At 37.3% G+C, this 27,069-nt stretch overlaps 1 long non-coding RNA gene across 1 annotated transcript in view; it reads left to right on the top strand.

The window, feature by feature from the left end:
* The first annotated feature begins 645 nt into the window (after nucleotides 1-645).
* The window catches only part of LOC117981074 (uncharacterized), a 92,408-nt gene continuing 65,984 nt past the window's right edge, over nucleotides 646-27,069 (top strand). Inside the window, exons 1-2 of the long non-coding RNA XR_004672592.2 lie at nucleotides 646-778; nucleotides 10,460-10,655. This is a non-coding gene — a long non-coding RNA (uncharacterized LOC117981074). The remainder of the gene's footprint in view (nucleotides 779-10,459; nucleotides 10,656-27,069) is intronic.

Raw genomic sequence — 27,069 nt, 5'->3', positions numbered from 1 at the left:
TTCTCCCTCCGGCTGGAACTAGGAGTGTTGTCCTGATTGTCACTTTAAGCATCATGTGACCATAAAGAGACCTAGACTTAGGCTGAAACAGCAGAGCACAGGGGTTGAAATAACCCAAGCCATAGTTGACAGCAGTGGTCTGTTGATTAGAAACTCCTCCTTCCTTCTTCTCTCTTAGCTTCCATACTGCCTCTGGACTTGCAGTTAGGCAAGATAACAATTTCCTATGGTTTGAGTCCATTTTGGATACAGTTTCTGTTCCTAACAGCCAGAATCACCCTTATGGATCCAAGGGAGTTTGGGTAGAAAGGGAGTTGTAATAGGTTAAAATTTTAAAATTGACTAGGAGAGTAAAAGTATTATTAATAGAAATAAAAATGTTAGGAAGAGAAGCAAATATTGATTCTTGTCATGTGTTTGAGGGGCCACTGGGAAGTAGACACAAATGTTCAGCTTTTTAACATGCTGCTCTGAGGATTAGAAGACAGACTAAGACTAAAGATATGAATTCAAAAGTCACCTGTATACATATGGTCTGGAATTTTACAAAGTAAATGAGAGTCCCAAGATAGAGATTGGTAGCTTGACCTCACCTACCTGAGCCTACAAAATCAATTCACATTTACATTTATGTCTTTGTTACAGAGACTTATCTCTTCCTCTTAAATGGGGATCACTATGGGAGTGTTTTCTGGGAGTCTCTGAAGGAGGAATCGCACAGAATGCCAAATGTTCTGATCCTAGAGGCTCAGAGACTGGAGTGGCCCTAGTTCCACAGGTGAGAGCCAGTTTTATGTCAAACTTCTGCTATTCTTTGCCCTCCAGACCCTAATGCATTTCTTCTTTTGTACGGAATTTCACAAAGGGGCTAGACATTCTTTCAGCTTCTAGGCTGAACTACACAAAGATTTTCTCAAAACTGGGTTCTTCCATTGTGTGAAATTGTGTCCTATGTGTGAAATTCCATCCTAGTGACCCACATTCAGTCCAGGACTCTAGATCGACCAAAGAACCAAATTTTTTCTTCCAGTTTCCTCATCTCTCTCCTCCCTCTGCCTCATCAAAAAGAAAAAATCCCCTTTTCTTTCCAGTGATGAAACCAATATCTATTCTCATCAGTTACTGCACATGGATTCAGGGTGCTATGTATAAGTGAGTAGGAAGAAAGAGTCCAATATTAATAGCTTATTGTTCCAAGGTAGCCAGCCTCACAGGTGATCCCCAGTGATCCTGGCTTCCTGTAGCTCCCCCAGCCCCAGTTGTATCAAGGTTGATCTGTGTGACCAATGGCATATGGTGAAAGTGGCGGGATGCCAGTTCTAAGATTACATTATAAAAAAATGTGGCTTCCATCTTAGGTGCTAAAGGTTGAGATGAGTGGGGAGTAAAGATATGGAAGTAATACACGCAATCTGTCTTTTGAATAGTTTGTTAGTTGTAGTTTGGAGGAGAGAATTAAGTTTGGGGAAAATATATAATAGGGTGGAATAAAAGATATATATAATTAATATTTTTATTATATTATTGAATATTATATTATTGAAATGTTATATTATTTATGTTGTGTTGAGATCAAACTACACATGATATTTTATTTGGCTTTTGAAAGCAGAAACAAAGTAGTCCTACCCCAAAACACACATAAGTATAAATTATGTATGTTACATGGGTGTGAATGTTTGTATGTATTAGTGAGGTCCAAATCAACAAGACTTTAAGATATTAAGTATAGTATTTTCAATACATCTTTCAATTTTCACTATAACTAAGCCTTCATTACATTCTCACTGTTTTTAAGGAATAAAATAGGAAATATTGTTGCAAAAATATTTAGATCATTAATTTGGGAGAAGTGCTGCTCAAGTATTTTGCAGAATATCCTCCAAACTGGGCATGTATGATGTTTTTCCCATGATTAGACTGGGGTTGCAGGTTTGGGGGAGAAAGACCACATGAGTAAATTACCATTCTCATCACCCCCTACCAAGGGTATATGCTATTAACAAGACATAACTGATGATATTAACTTTAAGCATTCATTTTTAAGGGATTTCTATTTGTTCAGACCTCGGGGCTATGTACTCAGATACTCATTTACTCATGGGGATACCAGAGCCTAGAAACTGGGACAATTTAGCTGGAGCTTCACCCACAGTAAGGGCTGTCTGGAAGGTGCTTAGCCATGCAGGGAGGGAGAAGCCATCTGACTAATTGCGTGACCACAGAGAAGATGCTGCTGCTGTGGTGAGCTTGCCGCCCTGCCTTGAGGCAGAGCAAGGGAGAAAGCAATGCCCTGGCTTCTCCCTTCTCCCACACTCCAGTCATTCTCCAGTGTCTCCCACTGGCTGAGCCTACCTGGAAGCCAGTGAACAAGGGAGTGGGGGCAATGCAGTGTCCCTGCTTGGCAGGGCAGAGCTGGGGAATGACAGAGTATAAGTATGAGCCTCAAGCAGGCAAGTGATGGATACTGCATGTAAAGGGATGTGGGTGTGCCAGAAAATGAGAATGAGCAATTGATGAGGGAGCCAGAGGGAAAGACCCATTTTTGCTGGAGTGAGAGTGCAGCTCATAAAGACCCACAGAGGACAACCTCTTTACTGATGAATGAGGGCTGATTCGGGAACAAAGAGAGCAAAATTGATTGTAGCTATAGCTGTTACTAAATTTTAAGTAGTTTGTTTGTCTTGCAGAATCTAAAACTCAAATATTTAGACTTTGAAGGAGACTGTAAAGTCTATAATTGTAATTTATGTATGAAGAAGTGTATGGAAGTTATAATATGGAAAGTATTAATGAACTGAATCAAGATTTGCAAATATTCAAAAGAAAATGGCTTTAGGAAGTGACCTCTGATTTCCGGTTCTGTGACCTGGCTTTGAGTGTGAGCTCACTTTCAAGAGAAGTTCCACAACCAAACCTGAAACTTTTGTTTCTGTACTTGGAAAATAGAGATTATATAACCTTCATATAGCTCACTGGCATTGAGAAATTACAGGCGCACTTCAAACAACAAGTAACATAAGACCAAACTCACTGCTAATGCCAGACCTCAGACTATGGACCATAATACTAGCTCTAAAACTATTATATAACCTTAAATAGGAAATCAAATTCATCTCTATAAATAAATACCAACTTCATTCACCTTGAATTCATCTAACCTATCTTCGGCTGCTAGTACCTAGGGGAAAATGTGCCTTTTTCTTTAGGTATTATATTTTAATTTGATTTTAAGTCATGAGACATATGACTTCAATTATCTAAATATAGAAGATATGCACATCAATGACCCTTTTTCTGACCATATATTTTTACGTGATAATTGAGTGAATCTGGCTGATACATGATTCTAATAAAATGCTGCTTGCAATTCATTGTGTTTTTTACATGTATAAAGAGGTAAATTGCTCATATAATTATAATCTCAGATCCCATGAAAGAGTGGTACCTTGCCCAAAAAATGCCAAGCACTCTGCAGCCAATTCTACACAATTATCCTTTAAAAATATAGATGGGACCTGTCACACCTTAAATAATTGTTACCCTTCCTTACCTGAGACATGAAAGACTCAGTTAAACATTTCTGAGAAAAATAATGAGAGCTAAGAAATGCACATAGATTAGAAGGGAATGGAAATATACCTGGAAAAAGGAAAGAGGCTATGCTTTGTAAGTAAAAGGGCAAAGAACTTCAAATCCTTCTATTTGGCTCAAGGCTGTTTTGAATATGTTTCTAGGGAACATTATTATATAATTTCTAACTCCGAATTGCCTTAACATCCTACAGTAACAATTGAAATTTAAAAATAGTTATTTTCTTAATAGCTGGTACCAGAATTCTCTTAGGAGGAAATTGTCTTTACTAGAGAAATTCCTCAATCTATGCCTGTGGTAGGAGAAAGGTCCACAGACCTTGGCATGTGTGAGTCTCGAGGCTTCTGAGACTCTACCTAGAAAAGAAGTTTTTGGAGCTGCCAGAACCGTACAGCAAGGAGAAAGTATGAGGTACAGATAGACGACAAAGGCTTTATGGTCTGTAAAGTAATTGCTGTGATTGACCTTCAATTCTCCAATAAGAGCTACAAAACTCATGACCTATAGATCTATGTCTTTAGTGGAAACCAGTGATGGGACTTTAATGTCTCAAGAGATGTTGTTATAGACAGAAACACTACATCCACTTGCCAGGGTCCAGAAGCCGGGGGAGCCCATGAGCATGGATTTTGTGAGAGAATTTACAAAAGTCTTGATGAGTGCTCTGAATTTGTATCAGCCAGAGAACTGTTGAAAGAGCAGGTGTCTTCAGCTAAACTGACTTGGCTCAGGGTAGTAGGGAGGACCATGGAGGCCACTTGGGTTTCACTGCTTATTTGTCATAACTGTCTTGGCCACTCCTTCTATACACTCCTCCTGGGAGAAAGACAAGAGAAATGAAATAAATAAAAGTGCAGTTTATGTTTGAATCGAAATGAGCAAAGGTGGCAAGGACTAATGTTGGCAGTTGAGGACAGAAAATCACTAATATGAGTCAAAGGTTGGTGGGGTAACTGGCTCTCTTCAGAATTCAAGTGTGCCAAACTGAATTCTCTGCTTCTCAGGCCTTTTACATTTGTCCACATGCCTCTTTTCCACCAGAAATCACTGATTTGCTCGTTGATCATCTAGGGTTTTTGAAATTAATAATAATCATGTCAACAGAAATAGTATATTTTGTATGGATGGCTCTTTGCAATTTGCAAATCATTTTAAAATCATCTCAGTTGATCCCTCTAGTAACCTTAAGGGTACATGGGACTCAATTATTATTGTCATTCACAAATAAAGAAAGTAAATTCCAGAGAGCCCAAGTACTCTCAGTTACAATTAGTAAAAGGTGAACTTACCTTTATTTAAATAGCTTTATTGAGGTATAATTGACATATAATAAACTGTACATATGTAGAGTCTACAATTTGATGAATTTTGACACATGTGTAAATCAGTGAAACAATTACCTTGATAAGGGTAGTGAACACATCCATTACTCCCCAAAGTTTCCTTGTTCCCCTTCATAATACCCCCCACCGGACCCTCCTATACAACCCCAACACCCATCTCCATGTAACCACTGATTACCTCCTGTACCACCCCTTCACCCATGTCCAGGTAACTACTGATCTGATTTCTGTCATTGTATATTAGTTCACATTTCCCAAAATTTTCCATAAAAAGAAGAAGAAAAATAGAACAGACCAGTTACTGGTAATGAGATTCAATCAGTAATGAAAAGCCTCCTTGCAGTTGATGGCTTCATTGCTGAATTCTACTAAACATTTAAGAAACTAGTATCAGTACTTTGCAAACTTTACCAGAAAATTAAAAAGGAGAGAATTCTTCCAAACTCATATGAGGCTAGCAATACCCTGCTATCAAAACTAGAGAAGAGAACACACACACAAAAGAAAACAACAGGTTAATATCCCTGATGAACACAAAAATTCTCAACAGAATACTAGCAAATCAAATCCACTAGTACATTAAAAATGTCCTTCATGGCCAGGCCCAGTGGCTCATGCCTGTAATCTCAGCACTTTAGGAGGCCAAGGCAGGCAGATCACGTGAGGTCATGAGCTCGAGACCAGCCTGGCCAACATGGTGAAACCGCATCTCTATGAAAAATAAAGGAATGAGCCAGGTGTGGTGGCACATACCTGCATTCCCAGCTACTGGGGAGGCTGAGGCAGGAGAATCACTTGAACCCTGGAAGCAGAGGTTGCAGTGAGCTGAGATAGCACCACTGAACTCCACTCTGGGCAACAGAGCGAAACTCTGTCTCAAATAAATAAATAAATAAATAAAATAAGATAAGTCGTTCACCGTGCTTAAGTAGGATTTGGCCCAGGGATTCAAGGATAGTTCAACATAAGCAAATCAAAAAATGGGATAAATCATATCAACAGAATGAAGGACAAAATCTATGTGATCATCCCAATAGATGCAGGAAAAACATTTGATAAAATTTAACTTCCCTTCATGATAAAAGCTCTCAACAAAGTAAGTACAGAAAGAACATACCTCAACACAGTAAAGTAAGTATCATACTGAATGGCAAAAAGGTGAGTTTTACCTTTAAGAACTGAAACAAGACAAGGCAATCATTCTCACTGCTCTTACTCAACATAGTACTGGAAGTCCTAGCCAGAGCAATTAGGCAAAAGAAAGAAAGAAAGGACATCTAATTTGGAAAGGAGGAAGTCAAATTGTCCCACTTTTTAGATAACATAATCAGATATAGAGAAAACCCTAAAAGCTCTATCAAAAAAGTCTTAGAATTGATAAATTCAGTAAAGTTGTGGGATGCAAAATCAACATACAAAAATCAGTAGCATTTCTAGGCACCGATAATGAACTCACTGAAAAAGAAATCAAGAAAGCAATCCCATTTACAATTGCTACAAAAAAATCCTAGGAATAAATTTACCAAGGAGGTAAAAGATTTCTATGAGAAAAATGACAAAACAGTGATGAAAGAAATTGAAGAGGTCACAAACAAATGGAAATACAACTAATGTTCATGAATTGGAGAATTTAATATTGTGAAAATGCCTGTACTACCAAAAGTGATCTATAGATTCAGTGCAATTCCTATCAAAATACAAAATACAATTCTTCACAAAAAAGGATTAAAAATCCTAAAATTCATATGCAATAACAAAAGACCCTGAATATCCAAGGTAATCCAGAGCAAAAAGGACAAAGCTATAGACATCACACTATCTGACTTCAAAATATATTACAAAGCCATAGAACCAAAACAACATGGTACTGGCATAAAAACAGACACATAGACCAATGGTACAGAGTACAGAACCCAGAAATAAATTTACCTATTTATAGGGAACTGATATTTAACAAAGACACCCAAGAGTACTCACTGGGGAAAAGGCAGTCTCTTCAATAAATGGTGCTGGGAAAACTGGATATACATACACAAAAGAATGAAACTAGACCCCTTTCTCTCACCATATACAAAAATCAACTCAGAGTGAATTAGACTAAAATGGAAGACTTGAAACTATAAAACTGCCAGAAGAACACATGGGAGAAAGTCTTCAGGATATTGTTCTGGGTAAAAGCTTTTATGGATAAAATATCAAAAGCACAGGCACCAAAAGCAAAACTAAACAAACAGGATTACATCAAACTAAAAACTTCTGCACAGGAAAGGGAACAATCAACAGAATGAAAAGACGGCCAGTAGAATAAGAGAAAATATTTGCAAACTATTCATCCAACAAGTGATTAATATCCCGAGTATACAGGGAACTCAAACAACAACAAAACAACAACAACAACATCAAATCAAATAATCCAGTTTTTAAAAAATGGGCAAATGAGATGAATATACATTTTGCAAAAGAAGACATAGGCATGGCCAACAGGTTCATGAAAAAGTGCTTGCCATCACTAATCATCAGGAAAATAAATGCAAATCGAAACCACAATGAGATATCATAGCATCCAGGTAGACTGCCTATTATCAAAAAGACAAAAAATAACAAATCCTGCTCAGCATGCAGAAAAAGGGGAACTCTTTTACACTGTTAGTGGAAATTTAAATTAGTATAGCCATTATGGAAAACAGTATGGAGTTTCCTCAAAACACAAAAAATAGAATTATCACATGACCTCTCAAGCCCCCTACTAGGTTTATATCCAAAGGAGATAAAATAGGTATGTCAAAGAGGTATCTGCACTCCCATGTTTATTGCGGCACTATTCACAATAGCTAGGATATGGAATTCAACTGAGTGTTCATCAATGGATAAAGAAAATATGGTATATATACACAATATAATACTGTTCTGCTATAAAAAGATGAGATTCTGTCATTTGCAGGAACATGAATGAGCTTAGAGGTTTTTTTTTCTTTCTTTCTTTCTTTTTTTTTTTTTTGAGAGTTTCGCTCTGTCGCCCAGGCTGGAGTGCAGTGGTGCAATCTTGGCTCACTGCAACCTCTGCCTCTCGGGTTCAAGCGATTCTCCTGCCTCAGCCTCCCCAGTTGCTGGGATTACAGGCACCAGCCACCACACCCAGCTAATTTTTGTATTGTTTTGTTTTTTTTTTTTAGTAGAGATGGGGTTTCACTGTGTTGGTCAGGCTGGGCTCGAACTCCTGACCTCATGATCTGCCTGCCTCAGCCTCCAAAAATGCTGAGATTACAAGCCTGAGCCACTGTGCCTGGCCGAGCATTTTATGTTGAGTGAAATAAGCCAGGCACATAAAGTATTGAGTGTTCTCACTCATAAGCGCAAGCTACCAATGTTGTTCTCAGAGAAGTAGAGAGTAGAAGAGTGTTCACTAAAGGCTGGGAATCATAGAGTGGAGGAGGGGATAGTGAGAGGTTGATTAATGGATACAAAATTACAGCTAGATAGACTAGTATTTTATAGAACTGTAGGGTGACTATAATTAACAACAATTTATTACGTATTTTCAAATAGCTAGAAGATTTTGAATGTTCCCAACACAAAATATGGTAAACGTTTGCAGTGATGAATATGCTAATTACCCTGATTTGATTATTACACATTGCATACATGTATCAAAAATCACACTGTACCCCATAAATATGTACAATTATCATGTCAATTAAAAATCATAATAAAAACCAACTGTTGAGTTGTATTCCATTGTGTGTGTATATATATATATACCATAGTTTGTTTATTCATGTACTTGTTGATAGACATTTGTGTTGTTAACAGGTTTTGGCTCTTACAAGTAAATCTGCCATGAACATTCATGTATAAGTCTTTGTAAAGACTTATGCTTTCTTTTCTCTTAGGTAAATACCTAGGAGGGGAATAGCTATGGTAGGTGTATGGTTAAATTTTAGGAAACTATAGACTGTTTTCTAACATGGCTATTCCATGACACACTCCCACCAGCAGTGTATGAGACAGCCAATTTCTCTGCATTCTTACTAAAGCTTCTTATGGTCAATCTTTTTACTTTTAGCCACTCTAGTGTATGTACAATTGTATCTTATTGTGGTTCTAACTTACATTTCTCTAATGAACAACGATGTTGAGCATTTTTTTCATGTGTTTCTCCACCATCCATGTACCTTCTTTGTTGAAATACCTGTTGAAATCCTTTGCCTATATGTAAACTAGGATTTTCCCCATGTTATTATTGAGTTGCCAGAGTTCATCATATATTCTATATATGAGTTCTTTGATGGAGATGTTTTGAAAATATTTTTTCCAGTTGGTGGCTTGCATTTTATTTTCTCAACAATGATTTTTAAGACACAGAAGTTTTTATTTTTAAGCCCAATTTATCGATTTATTTCTTTATGGATTATGCTTTTCATATTGTATCTAAGAAAGCTCTGCCTAAAGTAGCAATATTTTTTCTTTGTTTTCTTCTGGAAGTTTATAGTTTTAGGTATTGCATTTTGGTCTATTGTCTATTTTTTAGTTAATTTTTATATGGCGTGAGGTATGGACTGATGTACATTTTTTTTTGTATATGAATTTCCATTCGTTCCAGCACCGTTTCTTGAAAAAACGATCCTTTCTCCACTAAATTGCCTTTGCAATACCGAGCTGGTTTAACAGCTTTCAGGCCCAGAGTGGGAAATAAAAGCTTAAAAATCTGTGATTTGAGATTCTTTGGTAGAAGGATTTAGGGCTTTTACATGACTTCCCCATTTCTAATAAGAAGTGCCATGACTCAAAGAGTCTCCTTACTCTAAGACTAAGAATCTCCCATCAACGTTTAGTACAGTCATCAACTTTAGGGCACAGTTTCCAAAGCACTTGTGAGTAACTGTGCTAATTAACATGTCCATTTCCTCTTAAGAACATGCCAAACTTTCATCTGTCAGTCAGGCAGATCCAGGAGGCATTATGCCCTCAGCTGAGGAAGCCCTATTATTATATATGAAAAGGATTCATTGAGAGCATCACTGTCAGAGAAGTCAAAGGAGAGTATATAAATGGGAGAATGTAATGCGTGATCTGATCCAAAGCAATTAATATAATTTTCTGTTTAAGTTAAAATTGCTGATATGACAGTGGGGCAGGGTGTGATTCATGAGGAGTTGATTTAGACCCTAAGAGAAAAAAGGAAATTAATCTAGAAAAGAATAAGATTTAAAAACATTTTATGGTACATGTCGTTATCATTGTTAATTATTATTAATATAACGTTAATTATAATGTTGGTAATATAGTCATTATTAATATGCTGAGGAGACTAAGATCCATTATATATCAACTTTTGATTTGAAAGGAGGTTATTGGCTGAGACCTTGGTTATCAGTCATTTATTATTTCCCATTTGGAATAGAAGAATAGGTCATTTTTGTTTAACCTATATAGTCAGAAAAACTTTGTTTCAGCGCTTCTACGGTGAACAAGAAGTAATGTGTTCTCAGTGTTTTATGACAATGTTGTTTCTCTGTCTCTAGGAGGAGAAAGACTCTCTTCTTAAAACCGGAAATATATCCTGCCTGAAATAATGTGGAAAACTCCTCGTTGTGAAGTCTACAGGGACATCAAAAAAACACAGCTATCTGTTCCCCAGCTATATCTTCTTCTTTATCCCTTGGAACATTTGTAGCTGCACTTCCTACAAGAAGGAACCATTTGTAATCATGAGCAAAGGTTGGTTCAAGATTTTATTGAAGGTATTTAAATATTCTTCATTTGAAGAGTAGTTATGTGCTTCTATGGGCAGAGGCCAATCTAATTTTTCTTAATGTCCCCAGAGCCTACCATGTTGCCTGACAAGGTAGAGATGCTTGCTCAACATTTACTGAAAATGGAGGCTAATATCACAGAAATAACTAATCCCTCTCAAATCTGGGGATTTAGTTTTCTTTCACTCTGTCCCACCCCCCACTAAATATCCACAGTTTCCATTCCTCCATCCTTTTGAGTTAGGTATATTTTAATTTTGATTATATCAATTTAATATTTCTATTATGATGATTATATAAACACCTTTTATAACCACACCCACTTCCTCCTGCCCCTCCTACCTGTTCTTCCTCACCCTCAGCAACCACCAGCCTGTTCTCCATTTCTAAAATTTTGTCATTCCAAAACCATTATATAAATATGGAGTCATATAATATGTAACCTTTGGGGTAAGTTTGTTTCACTCAGCATAATTACTTAGAGATCCATCCAAGTTGTTGCTGCGTGTATCAATAGTTGCTTCCTTTTGATTGCTTAGTAAGATATCATGGTATGTATGCACCACAGTTTGCTTAACCATTTCCTTACTGAGGAACATCTGGGATGCTTTCAGTTTTGGGCTTTCATGAATGAAGCTGCTTTGAAGACCCAGGTACAGGTTTTTGTATGAACATAATTGTCATTTCTCTGGGAGAAATGCCCAAGAGTGCAATTACTAAGTCACGTAGTAATTGCATATGTAGCGCCACAAGAAACTACTGTTTTCCATGGTGGTTGTAACATTTTACATCCCCACCAGCAATGTGTAAGGGTTCTAATTTCTCCACATCCTCATAGACACTTGTTTATGAAACTTGTTTAGAAAAGCACTATCGGCCGGGCGCGGTGGCTCACGCCTGTAATCCTAGCACTTTGGGAGGCTGAGACGGGCGGATCACGAGGTCAGGAGATCGAGACCATCTTGGCTAACACAGTGAAACCCCGTTTCTACTAAAAATACAAAAAATTAGCCGGGCGTGTTGGCGGGCGCCTGTAGTCCCAGCTACTTGGGAGGCTGAGGCAGGAGAAGGGCGTGAACCCGGGAGGCGGAGCTTGCAGTGAGCCGAGATTGCGCCACTGCACTCCAGCCTGGGAGACAGAGCAAGACTCCGTCTCAAAAAAAAAAAAAAAAAAAAAGAAAAGCACTATCATGCTTTCTTAAAATTTATTTAAGCATCCCAGTTGATGGGAAGTTGCATCTCCTTATGGCTTTGATTTGCCTTTCCCTAATGACTATTGATGTTGAACACCATTTTTCTCATTCCTCTTGGCCATTCCTATGTCATCTTTGAAAAAATCTCTATTCAGATCCTTTGCCCATTTTTGAACTGGGTTATTTATCTTTTTATTACTGAGTTGTAAGAGTTCTTTATGTATTCTAGATACAAGTCCCTTAACAGATATATGATTTTCAAATATTTTCAGTGGACTGAATTTTCACTTTCTTGATTGTGCCCCTTGAAATACAAAAGTTTTCATTTTGAGGCAGTTCAATTTATTTATTTTTTCCTTTGGTTGCTTATGTTTTTGGTGTCATATTTAAGAAAATGTTGTCTTATTCAAGTTAAGAAAATTTACACCTGTGTTAACTTTTCTAAAGGTTTCATAGCTTTGGCACTTACATCTAGATCTTTAATCCAGTTTGAATTAATTTTTGCATGTGGTATAAGGTAAGAGTCCAAATTCATTCTTTTGAATGTAGAGTTTCATTTAGCCCGGCACCATTTTCCCAAAGACTATTCTTTCTCCAGGAGATGATCTTGATACCCTTGTTGAAAACTGATTGACAATAGATACATTGATTCTCAATTATATATACACAAATATATATGTGTGCATGTGTGTGTGTTGATTACTGTAGCTTTGTAATAAGTTTTGAAATCAGAAAGTGTGAGTCCCACAACTTTGTTCTTAAAGATTGTTTTGGGTATTTGGGCTTCCTTGTACTTTCTTATAAGTTTTAGGCTTAATTTCTGTGTTCATTATATAAACCTTCACTTAATCTTTTCAACATAGTTCCCTTACCCTCAACTGTGCCAGAGATGTTGTTTACTCTCCAGAGGATAAGTCCCCAGTCCTCTCTTGGGTAGGAGAAGAGTAGTTGCTGGCTGCATGGATCTGAAATAGTCTCTAGATATCTAATGACTTCTAATACTTTTTTTAAAATGCATATTTTTAGCTTTTTTTAGAAGAAAAATAAAAGGAATAAAAAAATTTTAGAAAAAAATTTGCATCTTTATAAAGCTTGGTGCTTTGCCTCTGATTGCTTTCCTTTTCTACTTTGTTATTAAACATGTTTCCCTAACTGCTTCTTAACTCAACTTTCAAACTTTATGTTTAATGTCTCCTTTACAACCATTTTCTTAAGTACCTGATGCCATTAATTTCTGACGCTTTTACAAGTTCTGGAATAGAATGGAAAGCAAGTTGCTTATTGGTTCTTCCCATTGCTGACTTATAGCTCAGCTTTTCTTGGATCTTCTAAGTCAATGGCTACATGTCCATCTGCTTTCCGACATTTAAACTAATGTTGTTCCTGTTTCCTTTCATCTTGCCTTTGTCTTTGTGGGTTCATTCCTTTAAAAAACCCCTTTACTATTGTATTAAACTTTCAACAAAGAGTGGATTCAAATGTAGTGTTCAATCTGCCACTGCCATTTTTTACTGGAAGTCTCTTTATCAAAAGTGTCTTTCTGTAAAGTACTGAGAGCTAGTTTCAATAGGATTCAATTATTTCACTATGTAACTTTAAAAGCTACATTACATTCTATTGTGGGAATGTATGATCATTTATTTAATAACTTTATTTTGGCTCATTTCCAAAATGTTCGTTCTGGAAGCAATGCTGTAATGAACATCGGTGTAGAAATGTTGTACAATTCCATAAGTATTTCCCTAGAACAAATTCCTAGAATTGATCTTATTCAATCAAAAGGTACATACGTATATTAAGACTTCTGATATCCATTGATAAATAACTCAGCAGAGAGGTTTTATTACTGTCATGTCTACCAGTTGGATATGAAAGTGTTCTTTTCCGAACACACTCATTAACTTTGGGCAATTAAAAAATTCCCTTATGCTTTTATTTTTTACTTTTGAAACCAGAATTAGATTCAACACAATGGATTTTACTATAACACAGTTTTTAGGAGGAATGGCTTAAAATCCATTATTCTAAAGCTGGGTACATTACATTTGGCAGAAGTCTCTACAATTTAATTAATTTATATTAAAAATAAATAAAACCCTAAATATAGCAAATCATTTGCTTTGCTTGTTAAGAAGTATATTTTCTTGTTAATTCTTCCTAGAATTTCAACAGGAAATTTTCTCACCTAAGTAGATATTTATTGAAGAAAATGTGAGACTTATTTTCTATGGTGTTAGCAGAAAATTTATTAATCCTACTTGGATAATCTTGTGGGCTACTCACTGTAGAACGGAGTTTTGAGAATTTGATCAATTATTTCTTCATGGCTGGAACAGACCTAAGACTCTTTTTAAATTATTTATTTATTATTTCTTTTTAGAGACTGGGTCTTGCTCTGTCACCCAGGCTGGAGTGGAGTAGTGTCATCATTGATTACTGCAGCCTTGAACTCCTGGGCTCAAGTGATCCTCCAGCCTAAGCCTGCCAAGTAGCTAGGATTGCAGGCACATGCCGTTATGCCTGGCTAACTTTTTGATTTCTGTAGAGACGAGGTCTTGCTATGTTGCTCAGTCTGGTCTCCAGCTCTTGGCCTCAAGTGATCCTCCTGCCTCAGCCTCCCAAAGCCCTGGGATTATAGACATGAGCCACTGCACCTGGCCAGGACTCTTTTTGTGTACTGTATTTGTTAATTTGGGGGGAATATCTTGGTCTTGCCTGAAGGCATTCCTTTGGCCATTTCAGTGATGATATAGAAAGACCACATATTCAAGAGGGAGTCATAGTCAAATGCCCCATTTTAAATCAAGTAATGTCATTCAGCCTTATCTGTTTATTCTGTCTTTAAACAACATGCATCTGTTCTTAACATTAGTAACTGTGCCAAGTCAACTTTTCTCTGTTCACATTAGTTAAAATTTTAGAGGCCAATAGAAACTATGAAAGATTGTTTGAATAGTAAGCAATTCATCCACCCTCATGAACTGTGATTTTCAAATAACTTTGAACCCGTTCTTTACATGAAATTTTTAAGTCCCGTTTGCTTGACTTCCCCTTACTTCTGATAAGGTGAGCAATTTCCATCAGGGAAGTGCCAAGAACGCTTTGCTGTCCCTCTGAAAGACAGTCATGTAATTGATTGTCTCCCTTTTATGGCTGCCAAAGTGGAGCCAAATTTCGTAACTGTATGTCTGCATCCCAACTTTCTGTCTAGTGTAATCCATGTATTTACTTTTTCTATAGTGATGATTAATTTATAGTCATATTTTTTGTTTTTAAAAATATATTTTGTCAGTTTATAATTCATTACAGAACAGGTTGAGAAATAGGAAAAATATTTTGAAAAATGTCATGGTCAATAGGGAACCAGTGAATATTTCTTAAAAAATTATTAATTGATAATATCTTTACTTTAGAAAGATAATACTGGTATCTCTGTGCAAATAGATTATAGAGAGATCACACTGGAGACAGAATGGCAGATCAAAGACATTAGTAAATCCACTGGCTTCTAGGAGCTCACAGCCAAGAAGGGAAACACAGCTTCACATGTCAGACAGGATACAGTCAGGAAACCAGAAACCATTCTAAGTATTTCTAACAGAGGGGATTCAATGAAGAAAGTTATTTACATGGGTGTTAGAAGAGCTGGAAAGCCAAACATGAAATGGTAAGGCAACCTACAGTTTAGCAACAATAGGAAGCACTACCACTACTACGAAGGGAGAGACACAGGAAGACATGATGTGACAGAACCCACAATTGCAGCAGTTTAATGGAGCTGCACCCATGGTGAGGGCTGTCTGAAAGGTGCTTAGCCATATAGGGAGGGAGAAGCCATCCAACTAACTGTGTGAACACAGAGAAGATGCAGCTGCTGTGGAGGGCTTGCCACCCTTCCCTGAGCCAGAGGGAGCAATGCCCTGGCCTCTCCCCTCTCCCACACTCCAGTCATTCTCCAGTGTCTTCCACTGGCTGAGCCTACCTGGAAGCCAGTGGAAGAGAGAGTGGGGGGATGATGCAGTGTCCCTGCTTGGCAGGGCTGAGCTGGGGAAGGACAGAGTATCAGTCTGAGCTTCAAGCAGGCGAGTGATGGATACTGCATGTAGAGGGATGTGGGTGTGCCAGAAAATAACGGTGAGCAATTGATGATGGAGCCAGAGGGAAAGACCCATTTCTGCTGGGGTGAGAGTGCAGCTGACAAAGGCCCACAGAGGACAACCTCTTTGCTGATAAATGAGGGCTGATTTGGGAACAAAGAGAGCAAAGTTGATTATTACTATACCTGCCACCAAATTTTAAGGAAGTTGGTTATCTAACCAGGATTTTAAAGAAGATTGGGAGTTTAAATCAAATTTTAAAAGAAATTTTTAGTCTCTAATAAATTTATGCATGAAGAAAAACATATGGAAGTTGATTTCTTTAACATATAGATTTGTAAATATTCAAAAGAAAAATGATTTTTGGAAGTGACTTTTAAGGGCTCCAAAGAGAGGGACCAATAAACTATACACTGCGTGGGACTCATCGTGATCGCAAGAAAATCGAATTGGTCTTCATGTAGTTTGAAAAGCCATTGAGCAATGAGAGGTGCATTTTTAATGCCCAGCATTCCCACAAATAACATGAAACTAAATTTATTGCTAACAACAGACCTAGACTACCAACCATGATTTTAGCTCATACCTTAGTCATACTTATCCCCATATTTAAATACCAAATTTCTTCTTGAATTTGATAAGCTTGTCTTTGGCTGCTAATGTGTGCTTCTTTGGCTTCTTTGTTTAGGTGCAGTTTTTTTTTTTTTTTTTTGGACGGAGTCTTGCTATGTCACCAGGCTAGAGTGCAAGGGCACGATCTCAACTCACTGCAACCTCAGCCTCCCAGGTTCAAGCAATTCTCCTGCCTCAGCCTCCCAAGTAGCTGGGATTACAGGCACAAGCCACCATGCCCAGCTAATTTTTGTATTTTTAGTAGAGACGGGGTTTCACCATGTTGGCCAGGATGGTCTCAATCTCCTGACCTCGTGATCTGCCTGCCTCGGCCTCCTAAACTACTGGGATTACAGGCATGAGCCACCGTGCCCGGCCTGCTTGATTTTTAATACTGGAATATAGCTAACCCATTTTCTAAATACAGAGAGCATGAAAATTATTCTTTTCTTGACCATTTGTGCTGAGTGAACTCATTGTATATATGACTCCCTTGAAGACCTGACTATAATTTTTTATGTTTCTCTACCTATGAAGAGAATAATTGCACTGATTTTTTAGATCTTAACATATATTGTGTTCTTTTCTTTTTCAAGTATTTTACCCTCCATGACCCCAGTCTATACAAAAGCTCAACATTTTATTTTGCAGACCAGATCTTCTAGGATGCTTAAGGATTCCATTTATCCCTGGGCTTTTAACATGAAAAATTTAAATCCCATTTATAAGATTTTTAGGCAACTGGTCTGGGCAAAGATAATACCATCATCCCAATATACCATATAATTCTAAAAGTTTCAGATCTGATTGAACATAAGGGTGTTGCAGAAGACTCATTTGCTGAGGCTTATTCTAGCTCTACTCTGGATTAATGACCAGAGAAACCCACTGGGCCCCTCAGCTAAAAATGCCATTATGTACAGATAAGAGCCTTTTATATCTGGAAGAATTCTTCAAGTTTATATGGTCTAATTAGTGGGGTGCTACTATCTTTATATGTTTGGCAGAAAATATAACTTCTTTGATATGTTTTTTATTGATACAGTTTCAGCAGTGTTTTAGAGTGTCATCCATCTCTGTTGTTTTCTTGTCACAATTTACATAAAATGTCATGGAGTATAGCCTGGTTTGGTGCATTAACCACTCTAAGAATGACTACTTTTCTGTATATCTAAAAATCACATTTGAAGTATAATTATAACATTCTAAGCCTTATTAATCTTTTGTCTTGAAGCCAGAATAAATAACTTTTTATAGTATTTGAATTCTGAATGTCAGCTGGTATGAATTCATAATTTTTTGATTGGGAATTTGATCAGTATGAATTACAGGGGTGGTAGTGGGATAGAAAGAGTCTAAAATCTCATCAAGCTAGTTAGAGCTCTAACAGATGGATTTAATTCACTACAGAGGCTAAGCAGGGCCAGCTGCTCAACCTTCCCTGGTGATCAGCAATAGAACTGCTTGGATAGCAGTCACTGCTTTAATAGACTAGCTTTGTGTCTTTCTGTCTCTCTCAATCTTTCTCTCTCCATGTTTCTCTTCTTTCTTTTCTGATGGGGGTTGTATATAAGTTCAGGCTAATACTGACTGTTAGTATGGATTTTAAATTTCATAGGCCTTCTAAGAAGAAGGTTTTTTGTTTGTTTTGAGACAGAGTCTTGCTCTGTTGCCCACGTGGAGTGCAGTGGTGCAATTACAACTCACTGCAGCCTTGACCTCCCGGTAATCCTCCCACCTCAGCCTCCTGAGTAGCTGAGACCACAGGCACATGCCACCATGCCTGGCTATTTTTTTTTTTTTTTTTAATTTTTGTAGAGATGAGTTCTCCCTGTGTTGCCCAGGTAGGCCTTGAACTCCTGGGCTTAAATGATCCTCCCTCCTCAGCCTCCTAAAGTGCTGGGATTATAAACGTGAGCCTCTGCTTCCAGCTCTAAAAATAATTTTGACGTGATGACCATTGTGCTATTCTTTGCTAGATACAAGCAAACATTTTACAGACCTGAAAGTGTTAACACAGTTTTCAAAACAAACTAATTTTATAACCCAATCTAGGTTCAGCTCCACAGAAATTAAGCTATCTGATAATATTTTTGATAGAAGATTCAATTAGTATATCTGGATCTGATCAGCAAGGTAGTGGGGCAGTTGTATGAGGTAGATATTATTATTATCTCGTCATTTTATAGAAGAAAAAATGAGGTTTTGCGAAAAATATTTGCCCATGATAGTCACAGAGAGTATCTCCCAAGGTCACCTAAAATTTTCAGAGAGACAGTAAGTGAAGGGATGGTCTAAACTCAGTTCTACTGACTCTGAAGCCTAGGAACTTGAATGGCTATTCTATGAGCCTCCTATATGTGAGGGAGTTAGACCCTGTTTTAAGAAACTGAACTCCCTCCTAGCAAATTTCAAGTATAAAGCTGAAGAAAAAAAGGAAGAAATAGAATACTCCTCATGTAACCATCTCTCTCTTCTTTTGGGGGGTGGGGAGGGGGGGCAAGAACTGTGCCAGCTTTATGATCATGCCCATTCTCTTAGGGTCCCAGAGCTGCATGTGGCTCTCCACTTCCACCCTACTCTCTTCTTAAAGCACAGGATTTTGGGCTCTTCCCTTCCAGACTGGCTGTATTTTCATTCCCCACCCTCCTTTCCTACCTGTCCTTTATCTTCTGTGGTTACAGCTCTTCTCTCGATCATCCTATTGGACTTTTAACATCTTGATGGAAAGAAGAAAGTTTGCAACAAATGAATTTAGACGTAATGTCCATCTACTCACACTGAAATATTTTGTTTACCTTCATGTAGTGTTTTTGAGGGCTGTGATTGTATGTTCTCACATTTTATCATAACTACAAAAGAAAAGAACAACAAAACAATCATAGCAGCAGGAGTTTTGAGTTTTGTGTCCCAGAACATTAGTTTTCTGTTTCTGGCATAGTTGAACACAGGAGTGAAATATGGGAAGAATGGGAGGAAACGCAAATGAGTCTTTCATGTAGGACTTGCTTTATTTCTCAGGCATCTTGCTGTAGTGCCTGTGAAGAACATGAGCTTTTTAAAAATTTTTCTTAGCTTTTATTCCTGTTTTAGAAGTAACAATGTCTTGGTTTTGAAAATGCAATAATAAGGCCGGGCGCGGTGGCTGCCACCTGTAATCCCAGCACTTTGGGAGGCCAAGGCAGGTGGATCACCTGAGGTCAGGAGTTCGAGACCAGCCTGACCAACATGGAGAAACCCCGTCTCTACTACAAACACAAAATTAGCTGGGCGTGGTGGCACATGCCAGTAATCCCAGCTACTCAAGAGGCTGAGGCAGGAGAATCGCTTGAACCCGGGAGGCGGAGGTTGCCGTGAGCCGAGATGGCGACATTGCACTCCAGCCTGGGCAACAGGAGTGAAACTCTGTCTTTAAAAAAAAAAATCCAATAATGTTAAAGGGTTATAATAAAAGTTAACTCTCTCGCTATCCTTCAGTCCCAGTTGTTCTTTGATAGTTACCTCCACGTCTCTAAATAATATGCTTTTATCGCCATTTCTTGACTTGTAAATTTTGAAATCAATTACCTTCCTGCTATGATAGTGTCAAAAATAAAATCACACCAAATTAGAAGAATTTTTAAAGTTTATTGTTATACAAAAAGAGAAAGTACAGATCATGATGAGGGAGACTTCAATCCAAGTGGTAGGAAGATGACCTTCCAGCAGTTCCAGCTCAGTTTATGGAGCATAAAGGAGGAAGTATCTTGACCTTTTTGTGATTGGCTGTTATGCATTAATATTCTTTTTAAGGCAAGCAGAGCCTTTTAAGCTGATTTTTCTATAGTTGATTGGTTTAATTTTACTGAATCATGCTGACAAGGACATAAAGCTTATGTTTTGTGTTTCATTTACGATTAGAGCTAGCATTTGGGGGAAATTAGGATGACTTCAGTTTTGGTGGTGTGGTTATTGGGCTGTTGGCCTTGAATTATGTCTAAACTGTGGCCTTCACTTTTATTTTTCTTTAACAATAGGAAGAATGTAGATCTCTTCCATCATGCTCTGCCTTTCCAATAATAAAATCATCTTTGGTGATGTCAATTATGTTTACAACATGAAGAATATGTACATATTCATTATACGACCAAATCCTGACTGTAAGAATATTTCCTTCTTTAAAGAGCGTTCTACTCTTTTTGCTTTTTTCTACCTTAGCGTTCTCACATTTTTAGGATGTCCCAATCCTTAAGTGGTCTGTCAGCTGGGGTCTTATAAGGTAATTTGGCTAATGCTTTAGGCTACTATCATTCACCACCTCTGTGCCTCGTTTGCATCTTTCAGGAACTTGTGGATATTTCTCATCTGCCGAAGGTCCCTCTCTTACTTTGTTGGTTTATGGTGTTTTGTTTCACTACTGAATTTTAATTAGATCTGCAAGGAGAGAAAATAAACACAAGTGGTTAATCTACATTCTTAATTTGGGAGTGTCAGGTTAAAATCAGGGGAGTAAGATTTTCAGAGGTGGGCTTTAGAAAGAGCTCTGCACTGTGTAGAAAAGATCCTGGAGGGCATGAGTCTGGAAGCGGGGAGTCATCCAGGAGGGAAAGACGGGATTTTCTGCAGGATTGAGTGGTTTTAACATCAGGGGATGCAAAGTCATAGGCCTGTGTCATACTCATTTGGCCTATCACTGGCCTTGTGGCCATGGTTAAGCTACTTTATTTTTCTAAGCCCCAGTTTTCTTATCTATAGTTCTACAATTCCCATAACTCATTTTTAGTACATATAAAAATACAAAAATCTAATTTAAAACAAGTGGTAAAGAAAGAAAAAGAATCATATGAAATAAAAAGAGCCTAGTCTCTTTTATCCTGCCCACTCTCTTTGAATACATCTTTTTATATTTTCTCAGAGTAACAGCACAACTTAGTTTGGATACCTCTCAGCCAAAAGACTTCTAGAAGCAGTGTCTCCTAGAACTGGCCTTCCAGTATTGGATACACTATACTTATGGCCCTGCTTTGGCAGTTGAGTTGAGTCTAAAGCTTATTTTATGAAGAGGTTCCTTTCCTGGGAACATCTTGGGGTGGGAGGAGGAGTTCACATGAGAATAGAGAAGCTAATTTGCTTATACTGGGCTTAAACCTTTGGCATTACCATTAACCACGCCGTGAAAAGACATTATGTTATCCCAGGATGGGGAAAACAAGCAAAAGGACTTTGAGAGATGTCCAAATTAATCTTTAAAATGCATTTTATGACTAAGAAACATTTTAATCTTGGACTCAGTACAAAATTTCAAAACTTAAACTCAATGAGCCATAATAGGACTAATCATAAAATTCTTAACGGTAACAGCCTTTAATTATTGCAAGCTGTAGCAATGCCTTGTAATGCTAACACGGACGATATGCTACCACACTCTTTTCAAAGGGTAGAACTATTTCAAGTACCCTACAAAATAATTACACTTCAAAGTGCTCCCTAGGCTTGGGGCCAAAAAAGAAAAAAAGCAAAAGGGAGAAAGTAAAACCATACAAAGACAGAAAGCTTTCACCTCTGTAGGATTTTATCTCAATTTATTGACATGATATGATAATTGCAGTTGGAATTATAACTGAATTCCATTATTTCAGATCTGAGGAACTAAAATTCATAGACTTATTCATGTTAAAACTGAGAGTAATTTGTTCAAAATATCCTGGTGAGAAGAAAATTGCCTTATGTCTTTGAGGGGTCGTAATGGTTTTCATAGTGTCTCCAATAAACCCATTGCAGGACATAACAGATAATTGAAAACAAAAGCTGAATATATTAAGTCTGTTAGTATCAAGATTAAAGTAGTGGAATAAAGTATTCAGGTTAAGTGATGCTATTAACGCAGTGCCTTCACATGTGGTCCATCTAACACATTAATACTTAATATGGCACTTATGATTTTCATAGAAAGCTTCTACTCTCACTGGTAATTCGAATATTGTTTGGAAGGTAGAAAATTTTTTCCACAATGAACATTTTTTCCTAAAAACCTTTTAACTGCAGGTTAATTAAGCAATTGTGGCATGATCAAAGAATACCAAAACTAACCTGAGGGATAAATCATCATGACTGCCAGACCTATGAATTTATTGTCTTATCTTGTAAAATGAAAGCATATTTATGGTATCTATGTCAATAACACATAGGCTGATGAAAGCAACTGTGTTGAACTCATGAATGGCATTAAGTTCCATTTTTCACAAAATCTTGAGGGGAAACTTTTTTTTTTATTATTTTTTCAGTTATTTAAAAAGAATACCCTCCCCCGTCTCCATTTTTCCCTTGTTTTGCATCCTATATTTGTCCACTGCACTTTTTGCTCGTATTATTTTCTTTCCTCCTATTATTTCTCTTCCCTCTTTATTTCCTCCCTCTCTCCTGCTTCCCTTCCACATTTTACTTTTGCAGCTTTCTTATAAGCAACAGAAAGACAGAGGCAGTGAATTATATGCTTATTCAAAGTGTTGAAATAATAGAATCTTCAGTATTTACATAAAATCAAAGCCATAAGAAGAGCCTGTTTCTACTTTAAGTTTTTTCATCCCTACCTTGAGTTTATCTCCAGTGATATCCATTAATATCACTGGATAAATTAATATTATTTGAAGAAATCAATATTATGATTTAACTCTCTTACTCAGGTCTTTATTGTCTCCAATCCAAACTATATGCAGCCATGAAGGTTTTTTGGGCATGCAAATGGGACTGTCTTCTGCCTCAGAAATCTCTGTGGCTTCCCAGCAACCACAGCAATGCCATCACCCTTGGTGTATTAGTCTCATCACAGTATGATCTTTGCCAGAGGTTCCAGTCCCTTCTGCCTTCCTCCCCTAATGGCAGCATTCCCCTCCCAGACTTTAGACTTTACTTCTGCTTTTCTCTCAGCTGTCTCATTCTTTCTTCCACTTATCCGACTCCTTAGCACTCTTTAAATTTCAATCCAAATTAGACATTTCCATGGTAAATATCCCTGATGCCTCCTTTCTCAGGCAGATTGAAGCATAATTTTTCCTGGGCTCCCACTTTAATTTGTGAGTACCCACCCATTAGTGTATAAGTTAATCCCATGTATGTTTGCAGGCCTTCACACACAAGACACAGAATTCTAAATTCCATGAAGGCAGACTGTAATTCAGACTCAGGTCTTTCTGACTTCAAAGGCCACTATGTTTTGTGTCATATTGGATGTGAAAGGTTAATGTCAATGGAGAAGCTGAAGGTGCCACTGAGATCTCAAATTTAACTGATTGGAAAGATGGTGATATCGTGGATGGAGAGAGGAGGCTGAAGGAGTAGGTTATGGGTGGTAACATTAAATACCCATAGTGGATGATTTGAATAAAAAGAGAAATTGGGTGAAGAATGGTTTGGTGAGAAAGGCCAATATTAAAGGCATGATGACAGGAACTTGAAGAAGCAGTCAGAAGGGACAAAAGCAAGGATAGAAGCCAAAATAGACACATTTTTAAGGAGAAAGGAGTTAATGTGGTAAATGCTTTAATAAGTCCGTTAAGTTTCTGGACTAAAAATAGACCATTGTACATTGAGTTTGATAAATAGAAAATCATTTCAAAGAAATTTCAGAATCTGGGGTGGGATAAATCAAATTGTAATAAATTCTAGAGGGAGATGAAGTTGGAGAAGTATAGATTTATATGCCATTTATGAAGTTTGGACTTGAAAGTGGGTAAGGAAGAGAGGGTGGTATAGTCGCTGTAGGACCTATCTTAACTTGAAGGGAGAAAGAAGCATATGTGAAGGAATTTTTAACATACTTGTAGGTTTAAAGGAGGCAGCTGGTGGGGATGAAGAATTTGAAAGTACAGAAAATATGAAATATAATTGATGGGACTAATGTGTACAAGAGAAAGGGGACAGAATGCAGAGGACAGATGGACAGCTTAGCTTGGGTGAACAGACTTTTCTCTAGATGGATGAATGGATGGATGGACAGATGGCATATTGACTGAAGAGGCAGTTATATGTGGCAAAGAACAGGGAGAGATAGGATAACTTTATAACCCATGATCTTGATTTTTCTTTGATTAAATGAGACAAACTCTGTGAATTGAAAAGATATTATAAGTGTTTGCTTTCTCTCTCTCTCTCGTCTTTTGGATTTTATGATGTTGGGGTGGGCATCACCTGCTTTAGTCCAACTTATGAATCTATCAGCTGCAATTCATATTAGTCTCAGGTGAGCAATAATCTTCTGTTGCTCATTATGGAAAAGCAATTAAGCAGTACTAATGGACTGTACAGGCATTTACCTTTAATTTTGATATCTGAAGGTTTTTAAAAATGCTTATGCAGGAAAATATGTTTTTCTTTTCTTGTTAGGATGGCTGGTTTGAGTATTTAATGCGATTAAAATCAAACAAGCTTTGTAGTGTGTAGCTTTGCTTACTGGGTGGATATAATTGCACAGGATGAAATTGGAGATGTACATATAATGCTTGAAAAGAATTGGGGGGCCTTGAAAGATTAGTTTTGGTAGAAATAAAATGTTACACTCCTAGGACCAAAACACCCAAAGCAGCGTAGGGGGCCTACCTGAGGGACAGAAAGTCAGCATCTTCATCTTCTTATCTCAAATGTTCAGGTAGTATAACTTGGGGGTAGGCCATATTTTAATTCATCCATATTTTCCAGACAAACACATTTAATTCTGTATGATTGCCTGGGCATAGTTATCAATATTCCCCCCGAATCTTCACTATGTTTAATTCATGAAATCTTTGTTTTCATGAGCTCAAATGCCTTCAACTATTAAGTACAGTCTACTTTAAATATTTGATAGGTTAATGAAAAGGTTTTTAGTATTTAATTTTTAAAAATGGATTTTTTTCAATAAGAGTTGAAACTCTCAATAGAAAGGGGCCTTGGGGATTGGCTTTTTTTGGCAAAATAGTAATTGCTACTAGTTATAGAGTCCCTTCCACATGCTAAAACCATTGTACACATTATCTTATTTATTTGAACAGCCACCATCTAATCTGACTATTTGTAAGTTTGGATGTTGTGTGTTGACTCTTAAATTCCTCTGTAATAAGAGAATTAGCATGGTTTTTTAAAAAAATTCTTCTTCTCAACCTTCTTCTCAACCTATCACATGTTTAAGCCAAAAAAAGAAACTAAATAATTGCTACCTAAATAAAGCAATAATTGAAATGAAACAGTCATGTTTTTCTTCACAGGGACTGGCTTAGAAAGTGATTAATGGAAGGTAGTTTAAAAGTGCTAAATAGCCATTAATAAAATGCTTGTTGAATAAATTCATTTAACATTGTGAATACTACACATAAGATTTTTAAATGTTCCACATAGCCTGAAATTATTTGGCTCATTTTTCATGCTGCTTATGAGATTCTGATTTCCTCGAGTTGTTTGACAGCCATAGTATAAATTCATAATTTTGTGTATTTTCTTTGAACAGAGGAGAATACAATTCACACAGTATTTACTGAGTACATTTAATGTATTTGCAGAGTTCTGGGATAGACTCGGAAGGGAAGAAGCTGGGAGTATGGGTCACCAAGGGTTGGGTAGGAAGGATGCAAAATCAGTATGTTGTATTTCCTGCTGCTGGAGTTTGCACACTGTTGTAGGGGAGTAAGGGATAATACAAATTACTATGACACATTTAACAAATGCCAAGTAAAACTTATGAATGAAAGTACTGAAAAAAACTACCATTTTTATATGATTCTATATTTAAAATTTAAAATCGATTTTATATTTTATTTCTGTGGGATACAATGAAGCTTGAGGAAAAGTAGAAATGTATCTCTTCCTCCATTTCCCTTCTTCTGCTCCCCAGAAGTGCACCAGAAAGAAGTGCTATTTTCCGGGATGAAATCTCTCTGGCCTATCAGTTCTAGAACGCCTATTCAAATTTACCCTCCTATTTTCTATTACATCTGGAATTTGCTAAGTGTTTCACAAACTAAACAATGAGCCAATTAGCAATTAAGCATTAATGACTCACTGCGGTAGCTCTTAGAGCTAATACATGTACAAATTTATGGGAACTTTTCTAAATCAAAATATTGGATATGGTGGTAGTAATTACTGTCCACAGGGTGAATCTATGGGGAAATATTTTGGAGCTAGATTAGGTTTTGAGTCTTTCGTGTTAAAAACTCTTTATAGTCTTAGATTTCATCCTTCCTGCAAGACAGTTTCACACAAGCTGGCAAAATGCGTAAGACTCCTAGATCAGATATAAAAGGCAAGGTTATATGATAGATCATATAGTAATGCTCACAGGAATAGCAGTTGCCAGAGTATCATCATTTTCTTTTGCCACTTCCTACGGCCCAGTTCCCACAGGATGATGTAAGAATGACCTGGTGATGCCTGCACACTGATAGGCTGTGCGTCAGGAGAGGTATGTTGAGCTTAGGGAGCCCAAATCTTTCATGATGGTCTCAAGATAATCTGCCCAAACTTTGTC

Source organism: Pan paniscus, chromosome 6, assembly GCF_029289425.2.
Source record: "Pan paniscus chromosome 6, NHGRI_mPanPan1-v2.0_pri, whole genome shotgun sequence".
In the NCBI taxonomy this organism is placed as follows: Eukaryota; Metazoa; Chordata; class Mammalia; order Primates; family Hominidae; genus Pan; species Pan paniscus.
This window is presented reverse-complemented; position numbering and strand designations above follow the sequence as displayed.